The sequence below is a fragment of the Notamacropus eugenii genome, chromosome 1 (genome assembly GCF_028372415.1).
Source record: "Notamacropus eugenii isolate mMacEug1 chromosome 1, mMacEug1.pri_v2, whole genome shotgun sequence".
Classification (NCBI taxonomy): Eukaryota; Metazoa; Chordata; class Mammalia; order Diprotodontia; family Macropodidae; genus Notamacropus; species Notamacropus eugenii.
Window position 1 is genome coordinate 92,300,976 of NC_092872.1, and position 14,243 is coordinate 92,315,218.

The 14,243-nt window shown below is 38.5% G+C and overlaps 1 long non-coding RNA gene across 2 annotated transcripts in view; it reads left to right on the forward strand.

Annotated features, from left to right (window-relative positions):
- Nucleotides 1-14,243, forward strand: part of LOC140504633 (uncharacterized) — a 184,811-nt gene that overhangs the window by 27,477 nt on the left and 143,091 nt on the right. The window lies entirely within an intron of this gene.

Consider the following 14,243-nt stretch of genomic DNA (forward strand, 5'->3'; position numbering starts at 1 on the left):
TGTTCAAGTTATATCAAGGAAACTGAATTTTTAAAAAACATATTAAAAAAACAGTAGCTTTTAGGTTCAATCACTCAAAAAGTATTTATTGAGTTTACTGAGTTCTTACTTCCACTTATTCATTTCAATTCAATTTACTTCAATTCAATAATATATTAAGCATCTAAGCTACTATTAGGCACTGTGAAAATCAAAGTCATGAGGTCATGAATTTAGAATTGGAAGGGCCCTTAGAAATTCTTCAGTCCCACAGTTTCCTTTTATAGGTGAGAAAACTGCGCTTCAGAGAGGTGAGTGACCTCCCAGGGCCATACAGATAGCAAGTAGCCGATGGGGAATTTGAAAACAGAGCCTCTGACTCATCACACTCTGACTCTTCTGCCCTAAAGCAGTTTATAGTCCAACGAGACCAATATGATGCATACACAAAAGTAATGCTTACAAGAGAGAATGTGATAAAGGCAAAAAAACCCAAAAGGGTTCTTTCAAAAAAAATTGAGAAAGAAAAGACCACCTTCAGTCAGGTGAAAAAATCAGGGGAGGCATCAGGGAGAAAGTAATATCTGAAGGTTGAGCATGAAGGGTGAGATGGATTTCTGTGGAAGAGGTAGGATCTTCTAAGCATGTGGAAATGCCCTAGAAAATGTGCAGAGATGTCTAGGATGGGATCAAATCATAGGATTATAGATCCGGAGTTGGAAGGGACTTTAAAGGTTATTGAGACCAGAAGTATCAAAACAAAACAGCCAATAGCAGCATTACATGCAGCCTACACCATTCCCCAATGCGGCCCGAACCAGATTAAGATGTAATAGGGAAATATTTAACAAAATAAAGAAAAATATAATAAAACTTAAATCATATTAATATGTGAGTTTCTTTTTATATATATTTTTTCTTATTCCCCCAATTATATATTAAAACAATTTTTAACATTTTAAAAAAGTTTTGAATTCCAAAGTTCTATCCCTCCCTCCCTCTCTTTCTCCAAGTTGATAAGCAATCTGGTATAGGTTACATGTGTGTAATCAGAGCAAGTCAATTGTGGCCCACAGAGAGCCTTATGCATGGTTTAGTGGCCCCCTTTTCTACTTGATTGTGACACTACCGCTCCAGACCAATTTTCTCATTTTAGAATAATAACTAACATTTATACAGTACCTGCTGTATAGGCACTGCATTAAGCACTTTTCAATTTTTATCTCATTTGATCCCCATAGCAACCCTGGGAGGTAACTGCTATTATTATCCCTTTTTTACAGATAAGGAAACTGAGGCAAACAGGTTGAAATGACTTGCCCAGGGTTAGATAGTTAGTAAGCATCTGAAGTCACACTTGAACTCAGGTCTTCATGACTCTTTTCCCAGCACTCTATCCACTATGCCACCAGCTGCCCCAGGAAACTGAGACCCAGATAGGTAAAGGGACCTCCCCAGAGGCATACATATAGATAGCATCAGAGGAAGTATATGAATTCAAATCTTTCTGTTTCAGAGCTCCTTCCTCTGTACCATTCTGCCTCGATCTATAGTCCAGTTTGGCTAGGATACTATATGAGTGAAGAAAGATAATATGAAATAAGGCTAGAGAGGTAGGTAGGAGACAGGTTACAGAATACTTTAACTTTCAGGCTAAGAAGTTTGTAGTATTGGGGAGCCACTGAAGGTTTTTGAGCAGAGGACTGACTCATGCATTAGGAGTATTTATTTTGGCAGCCATGTGAAGGATGACTTGGAAAAGGGATAGTGACTGGACACAAGGCAGTAAATTAGGAGGTTATAACAATAGTCTGTAGGAGAGGCAACAGGTCTAAGCCTAGGGAATATGAGGGCTATAGAAATTAAGATAGTTTCTGCCTTCAAGTATTTTTTACAATTTAGATAATATTATAAGACTAGAATAGGTGAATCAAGAGTGAACAATGATGGACAGCAGATAATTAAGGCTTATCCTGTAGGGTACATATTATAAAGTAATATGTAATTCCAGGGGAGAGGAAAATCTGTCAGGGAGTAATTAGGGAAAATGTCATAGGGGAGGAGGACCTGAGTTGGGTCTTAAAGGTAGAGTAGGATTTAGCCAGATGGAAGAGAACCAGTTAAAAGTTCTGGGGAAAGAAGCGCATCATAAGGCTCAACTCAAGTGCCATTTGCTGCAAAAGCCCTTTACTGATCCTTTCCTCCACTCCCATTTATTATTAGGGTCCTTTCCGGGCTCCCAGTGTTATTTGGTTTTTACCATACATATATTTCGAATTCACTCATCTGTGTACATTTTGTTTCCCTTACGAAACCCTTAAATAAGTCCTTTAAGGGTAGGATTCAATTCCCTAGTACAGTTTCTGGCAGATAGTAGGCATTTAATAAATGAATGCTTGGTGAAAAACCTGGGAGGCAGGAAGAAGTTTGGGGTGTTTGTGAACTAATAAGGATACTGGCCAGACTGGAGCGCATGGGGATGTTGAATAGATAGGGTGGGATTAAGAAGGAACAAAGAGAAGAACATAGGCTTGCGGTAGGAAACAGGAAGGGACTGAAAGTTTTTTGACCAGAGAAGTGACACAATGAAAACTGTGTTTAAGAAATATAAATTTAAGACTTCTCCCTTCTCGGCAATGCAAGGACCTAAAACAATTCCTCATGATGGGAAAGGTCTCATGATGGGAAATACCATCCACATCCAGAGAAAGAACTATGAATGCAGAGCAAAGCAGACTATTTTCTTTTTTGTTCTGCTTTTTCTTTCTCATGGTTCTTCCCATTCATTCTAATTCTTCCATACAACATGACTAATATGAAAATATGTTTAATAGGAATGTACATGTAGAGCCTACATCAGATTGCATGCCATCTTGGGGAGAGGAGGAAGGGGGAGAAAATTTAAAACTTATGGAAATGAATGTTTAAAACTAAAAATAAATAAATTAACTTAAAAAAATATATAAACCTAATGATTTTACTCACAGGGACAAAAAATCAAACCTAGGCAAGGATGTGAATTCCGGTAGTTACCTTTGCCCTTTTTTCAAGCAAAACTCAGAAAAAGAAAACAGTCCAAAAGTAACACTTTTATCCTAAGATGCTCCAAATCTACCCCATCGAAAAACATGAAATACCTCCCATACCCATAAATCCTTTTTTTTTCTCCCTATATCCATATATCATTTATCTTACCTTTTGTATCCTATCCTGGCTGCCTGAACTCTACTACAAACAGGAAAAAAATCCAAAGCAACTAACATTCTGAATTCAAGTACTACCAATTTTACATGTCTGTGTCTGTAGATGGATGTAGGATAGATCCTGAAAGGATAAGGATTTGACTGTATATATAAAGAAATCAATAAATCAACCAATATCTATGAGATTCCTATGATGTGCCGGGGGAGTATACTAGATCCTGTAACACAAATACAAAATGGGGTAATCTTTGCCCTCTAGGAACTTAAAATTTATTGGTGGGTAATAAAAACATGATCACAAATAAAGAGAGGCTATATACAAAATAAAGTGATTGAAGGGAAATACTAAAAAATAATGGGAATCAGAAAAGGCCTCTTGAAGGAGGTGGTATTTGAGCTAAACCTGGAAAGGAGATAGGGGTTCCAAGAATTAGAGAAGAGAAAGAGAAACACTCCAGGTATGAGGGTGGAAGTGTTTTATCTGAAGGACTTCAAATAGTCCACTTTCACTACAGCAGCAGTTCTCAAACTTTTTGGTTTCAGGACACTCTTAAAAATTGAGGACCCTTCCCCCATAAAGAACTTTATTTCCATGGGTTATATCTATTTACATTTATCATACTAGAAATTAAAACATTTTAGTATTATTATAAAAATAGTTTTGACTTTGTGGACCTCCTGAAAGGATCTTGGGTTCTCCACTTTGAGAACTTTTGGGCTAAAATGAAGAAAAGTAAGATATGGTAACCTGTGCCATAGTTCTTCTGCAATCTGGATTTTCTGCCATCTCTTATGTTCCTGTCTTTACTAGGTAACAATCTGACCGGAAAATTAATACCAATGTAAAAAGACCTCAAATTTTTTTTATGGAACTAGTATGTATAATGAATAGTGAACTGGACTTGGAATCAGGATGGTTCAAATCCTGTTTTGAATACTTCATGGTTACAAATCATTTAACCTCTCTCTTCTGCCTCTACTTTTGTCCCATAAAATGGGGATAGTAACAGAACTTAACTCACACTTATAAGATTCGAATGAGACTTTTTTCTAAAGCACTGAATAAATCTTAAGGTACCATATAAATGTCAGCTATTATTATTGAAGTTTGATAACCTGAGTTAAAATATTTGATGTGGGAAAATGAATTTCCGGTGTTCCTAAGGAAATGTAGAAATGTAGTGAAAAATGAGACTCTTGGAGCTTCTGTGATCACTCTGACTGAGTTTTTAAAATGTGATTGTCCCTGGGTGTGGGATGACAACTGCATTAGTTGGTAGGTTATCTGAACAATCTTGAAGCTGAGCTTTGGAAGATGGGGTAGGACAGCCTTCAAAGTTATAATACCTCCCACTGACACTCACTGTAACCTAGAGTCAGTCAATTCAAACTCTGGAGCCTAGAAGCCCCGTCTAGGGCACCTTTTTTGCTTAGTTGCTTTGGAAAATGGTAGAAAAGGGTCAACAACTACTGCAAATTTACAAAGTGCTATCGATGGATTAGAACCATCTGAAAGGCTTTGGAAGTGACTCTTTCCTGGGCAGAGTATCTGTAGATTGGAATAACATAGAATGTAGGGTAGAGTTGGAAGAAAATTTGAAAATCATCTACTCTAACCTTTGCATTCTGCAGAGGTTAAAAGAAACAAAATATCTTGCCCCAGATCCCAGGGCTGGTTAGCAGCAGAGCCAAGAAAAAAAATCTTGGTTTTCATTCATATTTTCTATCTGTAGCACCCCTTTTGGGGGTGGAGTAACAGGTTCCATGAATTTACCAGTAATTGTGCCAAGCAATTCTTATATTTTAATTTACATTATATGTGTGAGTCAATTTAATTTAATTCAACAAACATTTCTTTTAGAGAGGTGGTATGGAATAGTATAAAGAATCCAGACAAGTAAAACAGAAGACCTTGACTTGAGTCTGAGCACAGCACCATCACATATTACACATATGAACTTGGTTAAGTCTCTTGACCCTTCAGAGTTTCAGTTTTCTGACTTATAATGTTTACCCTATCTAGTTCAAAGGGGTAAAGATCAACTCAATTTTATTTAAAAAATCTATTTAGAAATTTATATATAAAATTTATTTATAAAAACTCAACAAGCTTTTTCTTTTTCTAAGCACCTACTGTGTTCTAGGCACTGTGCCAGGAATAGAGACACAAAATGAAACAGTTTCTGTCCTGAAGGAATTTACACTTCTATTGGGGAGAAATAATATGCAGGCGAACAAAGGGCACCAGGTCTCCTGGCTTCCAATCTGGTTTTCTTTCCACTAAAGCATCTTGTTAAGTAAAACATGGTAGAGTGAACCCAGTGCTGGATCTGGGAGTCTGAAACTTGGGTTTAAGTCTTGGCTCAGTCACTTAACTTACCAACTATGTTCCCTTTGGTAAGTCATTTCCTGAACTCTGACCTCAGTTTCTTCCTCTGCAAAATTAAGACATTGGAATAACTGATCTGCAAGGTCTTTTCCAGCTCTAACTGGATTCTGATTCTCTTAATTTATGAGTCTGTACCTTGTCAAATACTTCACCTGTGTACTTTAACTTATTATCCAGTGACTAACTGGATGCTTTTTTTAAACACCCAGAGCAATGGTGATTTAGAGCTGCGGGTTTATTTTGTTTGGAGGGGAAAAGGGAGGGATTGTTGGATCTGTGTTCAAACATTTATTTGGGGAACCACCCAGAAGTGTGTTTGGGGTATAACTGGTGCCAGCATTGTGGCTTTGACATCTGCCTAGTATAAATTCTCAACTCTCCAGAAGATGCTGTTGGTGCATGTTTGAGGCAGGACAATGGGTTCTGACTCAGATTCTGACCTGCACATTAACTAAACCCTCCCCTCGCTTTGTCCCTGTTAAGAATCTTCATTCTTCCCCAGAATTTCCACTCTTGAGGACTTCACAATTCAGCCAGATACTCGACTCCTGTATTTTTGTCAGACTTGACAATGGCGGATACTCTAACTTAAATTCGCTATTAACTCTTCCCCAGAATATCATCTATGAGGATCTCATAAGTAAGCCAGATTCTAGCTTCCTAATATTTTTTTCAGACTTGACACGGGAGCACTTTACCTTTAACTTAAACATGTAGGTATGCACACACACACACACACACACACACACACACACACACACACACACACACACACACACACCCATTCTGGAATCCTTCAGACAAGATATCAGCAAGAAACCAGCTGTCAAGATAGATCAACTTGATAGCCCCAGCAACCTGTACAATATTCTTTAAAATATATTGCTACTAAAAAAAATTATCTTAAAAATCCCCCAGTGGCTAAAGATATTAGACCCCTACCTTCCCCACTAGACAATGACTTTTCTTATTTTGGGTTCTTGCCACTGGTACAAATGTTAGAGTCTGCTGGCAACAAGCGCCCCAACCCCAGACCCAGGACACCTTTTTCTCCCCCTCCCTCAGTCAATCGCTTTGCTTCAGTTCTCCCTCTTTCCACCCCATGCATGCATGCACACTTTAGCTTGTGTTTGCTACACAAAGTTGAAGCAGCTCAACTTTGGAGCTTTTGAGGACTGTATGAAAGACTGGGGAAACTCCGAAGACTACAGCTGGTGATTGTCTCTGTAGCCTCTCTGAGAACAGCTTTCCCTCACCCTCCTCCCCCCATGACACAGCAGAAAGTGAAAGCTGCCGGTGGCAGTGGACTGTGGAAGCAGCTGCTTCCCAGGGAGCTGCAGAAGGTGCTGTTTCACTGTAAAACCACTGATCTCAGTGGGTTTGTGAGGTTTCCCAGGAAGCCAGAATCCAGGTCCAGTACCTAAGTGGCCTGTTACAAAAGCTTTCCCCCCATAAAAATCCAACTACACAGATAGCTGTTGGCAAAGATAAAAAAATACCTTGGCATCCATCACCAGACTATGAGACAGACCCCCAACTCCTCCCTCCTGGGTTGGTCTCCTCATGGGTGAGAATGTCTCAGAAGATCTCTGTTCCTGTTCTAAACTGTGCTCTGCACCGCTGGGATACAGTTGGTACAGAACCTGCTGCCTTAGGCCTTTAAACCTTCTATTTGCTTTGTCTTTTCAGGGAGGGGGGAAGGAAGGGAGACTGAATCTGAGAGTCTGTGGACCTCTAAGATAGGCATCTGGAATACAGGATGGCAGGGAAAAATGAAAGAAAAATTTTTTGGAATTATATTTTTACACCTGCCATCTTCTCACTGGCGCTGGTAAGGCAAGAAAGGGCATGGGGTAGAAAGGTGGGGTGTTGATGTTTCCCTGGGGCTTGGGATAGACTTGGACATATTGAGCAACGCTATTCACAGGGGAAGTTGCTCCTTCTGTGATCAGAGCTTTGGATTAATGAGTCTGTACAGCAAAGAGAAGGGAAAGAGAAACTGGATACAGAAAACAATCAGTGAAACATATTTGCCAAAGGTTAACTTCATGGAAGAATCAAACAATTTAAAAAGTGAAATGAGTCTTGTTGAACAGGTTACACTTGTTTCTCCCCACTCCCACACAAACACCCCCACCCCAAAGTAAATTTTGACAGTGACAGACAGTTGATTGCATTTTTCAAATACTATTTCAGTTGTGGGGGTACTGCACGGCCCCTCAACTTGAAACTATTGTTTAGCAAGAGATGCTTATCAGTTTAGCCATGTTGGCTAGATATAACACATGATATGTGTATGTGTGTTAGAAAGTGTTGGGTTTTTTAAAAAAGTCAAGTCTTCACTCAGAATTACATCTTTCCAGTAGCTCGAACCATGCCCAGAGACCCAGACGAAAAATGCAAGAGCAATAAGGATTTTTAGGGGCATTATGATAGTGTAATGGAAACACATCTGCCCCCAAAAGTCCCTCATTTTCCCTGCGGTAATGAGCCAGGCAGGAAGTGGTAAACGTTGGAACATCGAGAGAGCAAAAACTAAAAGGGGGGAAAACTGCAAGTTAGAAACAAACATTTTTAAACAACAGTTGAAACTTTCGTCATCAATAATATAATATTACATATATGCTTATTTTCATTCTCCAGTGAAATGATCTATCTGAATCATTTTTTAATGGACCATATGCATCAAAGCAAACATTAAGAAATATTCAGTTACCCTTTCTATCTTTCTCCCTAAGCCACTTTGAAAATCAAGTATTTGAAATGCCAAAGGAGTTAAAAGAGATCATGACAATTTTTAAAAATGAAATGAAAATATATAAATAGCCCATGGTTATTTCACCAACAAGCTAACCATCTCATTAAGCAGCTGATCCATAAATAGTCCTTATGGAACATGGAAAAGTCAATGTATAAATAAGTGTGGATGAACATGTCCTAAGCCTTTGGCTCACTTTCCATTCTCAAATACTATATGAACACTTTGTGGTGTAGGCATAGGCCGGTCCCTGGATCGTTAAGAGCTTCAGAAAAGGGAAAAGGTGGAATCCATAATTCAGAACGATACTTCTGCTTCCTCTTCCAGAATTATCCCTGATTTACAGAATAACTGGAGAATAACTAACTTTTCCACATCTCAGTTTCTCCGATGGACCTAGGTGACCTTGAATGAGCAAGTTTTTCCATGTATATGAAAGATTTTGGGTGGAGAGTTAATGCCTTCAAGCCAATAAGGGCTTCATTTAGGATACTGACTGCTGCATGAACTAACCAGAATCCTGGTGACTTAACACTCCTTCCATGGGGATTGATGTCCAAAGAGACACTTGCTCATTCTGCAGGCTGTGGCTTCTATCTCACCAGGTCATCATAGTGAGTTTCTGAAAAAAACCTCCATGAAATCCATGAATGGAGGGTTCCTTATAATGAAAATTAAAAAGTCAGGTAAAAAGCCAATACACAGGATGTACTATGGAGAGAATCTCTTTAGATTCTTTCATACACATCAAATGGCATCAACTCATTGGCAGCAAATGAAAAGAGACACCTGCATCTGTGGCAGTCAATCACTACCCTATGAGGACAAAAATTGGATTCAATTCAGGCCATTTCTGACAAGGAATATTGCTAATTTAGCATTGCAATTAGAGAGACAGCACAGAGTTTCAGGAGAAGAGCATTCAGCTTGAAGTGAGGAGAATTGGCCCAGCTTTATAACATCTACTAGCTATGGGTCACTTCACCCTTGGGAAAGTTTCTTCAAATTTAAAGTTGGCATAATAATATCGATACTACCTTGCTCTCATGGCTGTTGGGACAAACATGCTCTTGGAAACTTAAAGCAATTCCAATATACCAACAAAATCACAGAGCTAGTGGATGGAAATATATGTATGTATATATCCATATATATGTGTATATGCATATACATGCACACATATATATGTATACATCCATATATATGTGTATATGCATATACATGCACACATATATACAATATTTGGTGGTCTTTGAATCTATTCTTTGAAACTGTATCAAGTAGAACATAAAATATCTTGTTTAGATTTAACTGTGAGACCACTAAAAAGGTTGCCATTCAGAGAACTTGAAACTAAATATAGTGTAGTATATGGTGTCCAGCATGTACTTTTTAAATCCTATTTTAAGACACACTCAGAGACTCTTGAGAAGTTTAGGACCCATGAGGCTTTTCATTAGCAGGGGGTGGAGAAAAATCTAGTCAGCAGAGTCCCAAATGTTTGGCAAGCTTCAGAGTTAAAGGAGAGCTAGTTTAAACTGCCCCCAGTAAACAGTAACAGTGACATAATGGTGCCCAAGCACACAAGCACTACCGCTTCTCCTCTGAATTTCGCATCCTTGCCAGCTAAGCTGAATTACCCTGTCAACATCCCTTTGTCCCAGCCTCCCCCTCCCCAGCTCTTATGTGATGACACACTTACTGTTCAAATCCCTTTTCTCTCTAAGGCTCCTCCCCAAAACCCCTGGCCAACTTTTGTAATCTAAAGACCAAAGTTTGACTGATTGTTGTTCTGTACTGATAAACAGAAATGGACTGGGATGTCTTCATGGATTTGAACTTCTGAGGCTCAGTGATGACCACTTAGGGCACTTGCACAGTAGCTTAGATTTATAAACAGCAATGCTGGCAAAGTGCCATCCCTTCTTCACTGACCCTTCCTCCTCACCTTCCCACCCCCACTCCCTAAATTTAATTATAATTACTGCAACAGTGTTTCTAGAAAGCCAAAAAAGATTACTGTTATGCTCTCCACAGTGAACATTATATGTCTTGGTTTGTCAGAACACATGAGGTTAAAGGCACAGGTAGGCTACCAAATTTCTTAGTGCCAATTTTGATCTCACTAGAGAACAGATTTGTTTCAAGCTGAGATAACATCCTTTTTAACTTTTTCTTAAAGATTTTTTTGGAACTCACCCTTTGGAAAGTGTGATTCCATGTGAACCTAGATAATCTAGACAGTAAAAAAGAGAGTACAAGATAGTATAAGAGCCTCATAGTCCTCAGAAGCTTTCCTGCAGTCCTGGGGGCCATCCCTTGTGGACCCATATAGCTGCTCTCAGCAGCAATTGCTCTGAGATAACTCACAGACCAAAGAAAATTGATCCTAGTATTTTAGTAGAGTGCTGACTTATGTTATCAGCCTTGTCTCCCCACCCCCTCCACCTCCATTCCCCCAACTAGAAAATTGGACTGCCAACAGTCCATGTGGGTAATCCTATAGACCAAAACGTGACCAATGTCTCCAAGCAGTCAGAACTGGAGGTTTTTCTGGGTGGTGATACCAGCAGGCCCAACATTATTCTACATGTGTCTCAGATGGGGCTTTCTAATTTTCTGAACTGCTCAATTTGAAGGAAAGTGTACATGCTAGAAAACACAACAGGGTAGAGCTGGGTAATCACCCATTGACCCTTGCTCAGACTAAATGATACAGAAAAGTCTACATTTGCCATCACCTTCCCATAGTCAAATTGAAGACTCTGAAGTAGTTTCTAATTCCACCTTTTACAACTTTTCCCATTATCTAACATGAAAGTACCAGCAGCTTTTTTAAGTTTCTAGGTGAATCTGCTATTTATGCTGCTGAAGACTGAAACCACACAATTCACTTTGTACATGAAATCAGATGCTTCATAAGGACTTCTCGAAGTTATTTAGACTCAGAAATTTTTTTTCTGGCAGTTTTTCTGTAAATATTTACACAAAACCCTAATACACACTAAGAAAGTAGGACATGAATGTTGACTTCCCTGACCAGTATACCTATTGTGCATTTTGCAGAAAAAAGATCAGACCTGCTGGGCCCCTCCCATTAGTAGGCAATGGTCAGAGGACAGTGTCAATTCTTTTCTTTTCCCCCCACTTTTTACTGTGTTATATGATACTCCTTTCCTTTTTAAACACAGTTAGTTCTCACACCTATTGCTTGCTGTAAAAACCTTGCTTAGAATATTCACCTGATATGAAAGAGCTTTGTTCATTTTCATAATTTTCTTTTTGGTTTTGTTTTTAACTCATTCTGAACAGTAAGTGTGAAAAGTAGAAGTGGAAAAATTTCTTTTACCCTGGGCTTCAGAGCTAGGGTCAACAATGCAAAGTTACTGATGACCCCAAATTATTTGAATGATGGGGACTGGCCATTTCTGTCAATCTGGGGTCTTTAAGGTAAATAGGGTTTTGCAAACTCGTATAGGATTGCACTCCTCTTAGCCACCCCCCCCCCCGCCCCCGGCATTTTATTAGCCTTTCAACTCAAACTAAAAGTGGAGGTGGGTGTGACCCACAATTAATAAACTGATTTTTTTTTTTAATTCTGTTCTAAACTTAAGAATGATACAGTCTTGGGATGGGAGAAGAGGAGTTAAGGAGTGAGTAGGTCCCTCACACGCAGTCTTGAGTTTCCCAGTATTTACTGGTTTGAGTTGCAAATATAAGTCTCTTTTAAAAGTAGTTCTTTTGCACTGAGTTAGGCCTCTCATCTTCAAATACTGTATTATAAACCAAACATATTCAGCTTGTCAATGTCTAGTCATTTATCAAGACAATCTGCTTCCCTTTTTTTCTAAGACTACATATGGTTTGTATATAATAGACAACTAAATTCAAAGTATATTTTAATATTATCCTAAATCAGCACCTTATGAAGAATCAAAATTACTTAATGAAACATTTTACACAGAGATCAAGAAAGAGACTAAAATGTGCTCACTCTGTATAAGCAGGTAACACCGAATAGTGTTTTGTTTTTGTTTTTTTACAGGAGGGAAGAACACAAAAAACTCCAAATTTTTTAGCACTGATTAATGGTGTCTTCTCACTGAAAATGACTGGTTCGTAATGCTCTTTAAAGTGCCTGTTTCCAGACTCGGATGAAAATAAGTTTACTAAATGTATTCATAATTATATGCACGGTTTCAGTGAACTGTATGTAAACAATGACTGTGCTGTTATGAATGTTAACATCAAGCCCTAAAATGTTTCATATTAACTACATGCTAAAATCAGCCTGATTTTCCCTACTTAGTAATTGAGCAATTTACATGCTGCTTAAATTCCTCTATGGAGGCTGTACACTTTACTGATGATTTCATGTATGGCATATTATTTGTAAAAAAAAAATGTCTTGAAGACAAAAGGGAAATATGACTTAATCAGCAGGACTACAACATTTAGAGAAGTCAGAATTCCATTTTAAATACCTTAAAATGAATTGCTAAGCACTGAGAATACTGTTTCTTCATTGTGCTTTAAGTAGAGTAATACAGCTGTGTGCTAATATTAAGAAAAACTTCTGCAAGGAAAAGAGTTTAGTTTTTGCCAAGGCCCAAGTACACAAATATATTCTGTGTGTACATACGTTTTGTCTATCTCAAACCCCATCTTTTATCAGGTACTTTGTGTTCAAAGTTTTCAGGTACAGTTCACTTTTCTTTCACTATGAAAAGTTTACAATATACCCTGTTTCCTAAGCTAGTGTCCACAATAAAAGGGGAAAAAATAAGCCTCAACTTAGAAAGTTAACTTTCTGAAGACTGCAGCACCTATGTCTTGAAAGGAAATTTCCCCGATCGAGCCCCAGGTTTTCTTATAAAAATTACTTATAGTCTAGTAACAAGGTATTCCAAAGAAGTCTAAGCGCTCCAAAGAGGAAAAAAAAAGCAAAACTTCCGTAAAGGTCAATCCTTTCTGACCAGAAAAATCCAGGGCAATTACAATTCATGACTTCATTGAGGGGTTTTAAAATGTCTAGCATTTCTTTATATGCTACTCTACTTCTCCACCCTTTCCCCAAAAGCCTGCTGGCTAATGCATCTCCTTAACTCTTCAGCATTAAGCTACGGAAACACAAGCTGCACTTTTCCTTCCTAAAGCGTCTTTTTTGGGTTTCCTAATGAGGATCTTAAAAAAAAAAAAATCACATTTCTTAAGAACAACCATAAACACTTGAACTCCGTGCTCCTACCTATCTGCAATCATTCTTTTGGAGTTACAAAACATACAAGCATACATAAAGCAAAATCCTCTCTTTCTTTGGCAGAGAGAGGGCTGAAAACGTACTTATGCAAGGCATGTAGTATTAATGATGTAGTATTAATGCTGTAGACAAGTAGTTTTAGCTCACTGGCACCCTATAAGAGCCACTGGGGGCTGGTTCCCTTGTTGATTAAAGTGACCACCAAAAGCGGGACTTTGTGGGCCAGTTGGATAAAACATAAACTCATCTCGCCCTCAAAACCCCGACTCTGGAATCACAACCGTCAGAGGCTCCTTTTCTATATCGAGTACATCTTACACAGAACAGGGAATCAAACAAGTGAAGGGACTGCATGGGTGGGAGCTCTGAAATTACTGTGTCATCAGAGAAATAATCATTTGGGTTACTCAGGACAGTTCAAAGCTAAGTCATTAATGCATGTCTGTCTCTTAAGGCTAGCATATGTCTCTGACTTCCTGAAATAAAGGCAAGTACTTCAAGATCTTTATTTTTTTTTTTTAAGCCTTACATCTTATCCCTTATTTCCCAAGTTTGGCAGCCAACATTTCCTTTAGAAATATATTCTATCTAAACAAGATCCAGCTGAAGAAAGCTTAAACTTTTTTCTCAATGAAAATCCCAGTATACCCAGTC